The following is a 2500-nucleotide window of genomic DNA, read 5'->3' as shown; positions in this document are numbered from 1 at the left end:
GCGAGGTTGTGTTCTCCTCTGCAAAATGTGACGGCGGCGGAGGGAAGTTATGGGAGGGAAGAAAATACTGGACTTTACATTTTAAATGAATCTTGAAGAGCAAAAGCAAACGTTTTCCCCCCCCCTCTTCTCTCTTTCCTCTCTCGCTTCCTTATTGATTAAATGCACACATACATACTAGATCTATTATCTATATAGTATATATTAGGTGTGTGTTGGTCGTATAATGTTTATATGTTAATGTATATATTAATAGTAGTATATATATATATATATAATATATATGATCTTTTAATCTATCTATGCTGTTATTCCTATTCTATTTAATCCATTTATCTATCTATCCTAAATTTTTGCATATATGTATATTAGTATATATATATATATATATATATATATATATATATATATATATATATATATTATATATTATAATATCACACCACACACACACACAAACAAACACATATATTATATATAATATATATATTATATATATTATATATATATATAATATATATAATATATATAATAGTGTTTTGTGGTGTGTGTGTGTTGTGTTTGCGTACACAGACATCTTTCTCTCATCTCTTTATATATATGATATATAAACATATATTAGTATATATTAATATAGTTCTATTATATATATATATGGTATATATATATAATATAAACTATTATAAACTATATAACTAGTATATAATATTATATAGACTATATATATAATAGGGGTAGTGATATATGATTATATATTATATATATAATATACACTATATATTATAATATTAGGTGTGTGTGTTGTGATGTGTGGTGTGTGTTTGTGTGGGTGGTGTGTGTTGTGTGTGTGTGTGTGTGTGTGTGGTGGTGTTTGGTGTGCTTGCGTGTGGCGTGGTATGAGCTTTTCCTCAGTGGTCCATCCTCCATACTTGTCCGCTGTGCTCTGTAGCCCAAGATGCCGCTTCCCTTTCCGTTGGCGTAAAGGCAGAAAAAAAGAAGCGGGACATTCCGAAAGCATGTAAGGAATGAATTTTGCGCGATAAAAGGATTCTTCAAATAGAAAATTCAAATGCTTTTTATTCAATTTCTTTTTTGAGAGTTAATTCCGCACCCACTCATAAAATGCCAACAGATGAAATATAAGCATATTTGGCAAGATAACACATGTTTTTGATTTGAGATATCCAATAAATAATGTTTTTTGAAAGGATTCTAATAGATTCGAATGTGATGTTTGCCGCGCTCATATGTGTGTTTGTGTCCTTGTTTAACATTCTATGTTGCAGCTTATCACCCCGAGTTTGTACAAAAAATATTTTGTCTTCAGATCGAATTGACACGAAAATATTATTCCTAGACATATACTATTTTTATCGAAATAACTCCTTAACATCACATAGAAGATATTTCAAAATTCAAACGCCATTATCATTGTTTTTTTTCTTATTATCCTTATTGCTTGTTGTCTTATCATATGTTTAACTAAGTAGGAGCATCCATACTACTTTCTATAAGAATGTTTTTTTACTCTTTTGTTGTTTTATAAACATTGTTGTTGATATATTTGTTTATATACCTTGTTATTTCATTATTATTATTATTATTATTAATTATTATATTTTTTTTTATATGCGAATTATTTATTATTATTGTTATTATTATTATTATTATTATTATTATTGATTATTATTTTTTATTTATTTATTATTATTATTATCATTATTATTTATTATTATTAATTATTATCAGTTATTATTAAAATTTTATGTGTTATTATTCTACTATTACAGAGAAAAGGAGGAGAAGGAAAAGAGGGTCCACAGAAGAGATTTCAGAAGGAAAAGAGGATGTGAAAGGAAAGGGGAGGGCTCCGATAAAAAAGGTAATGGGAGAGGAAGGGGGAAAAAAAAAAAAGGGGGCAAGAATTTTCTCATTGTTTTTTTTTATTTTTCATTATTACTATTGGGCCATTATCCTTTCTTATTACCTACTACTAATATGATTACTATAATTATTATCATTATTATGTTTATCATCATTCCATTACTATTATTGTCCATTATTATCATTAGCATTATTATTATCATAACTTTTTATTTATTACTATTAGTTATTGTTACAATTAGCATTAGTTACTAGTGTCTTTATTATCATTTATTTATTATCATTATCGTCGTTATAATCATTATTGTCCATCACCCTTAATTTCCTTTATTAATGGTTTCTATTTATTATTATATTATTATTATTATTATTATTATTATTATTATTATTATTTATTTTATTATTATTATTATTATCATTTACAATATCATCATTGATATGTTTTATTGTTTATATGTTTAATTCATTATCATACATTAATATGATCCATTATCATATATCACGAATGTTGTAATTGATTTGTAATGAGGATGATTTGTTGTTATTGATCAATCTTGTTTATTTATTAATAAAATTATTATTTATTACCTATTATTATTAATTATGAATGGATGAT

This window comes from Penaeus monodon, chromosome 37 (assembly GCF_015228065.2).
Source record: "Penaeus monodon isolate SGIC_2016 chromosome 37, NSTDA_Pmon_1, whole genome shotgun sequence".
Lineage (NCBI taxonomy): Eukaryota > Metazoa > Arthropoda > Malacostraca > Decapoda > Penaeidae > Penaeus > Penaeus monodon.
Note: the sequence above shows the minus strand (reverse complement) of the source record.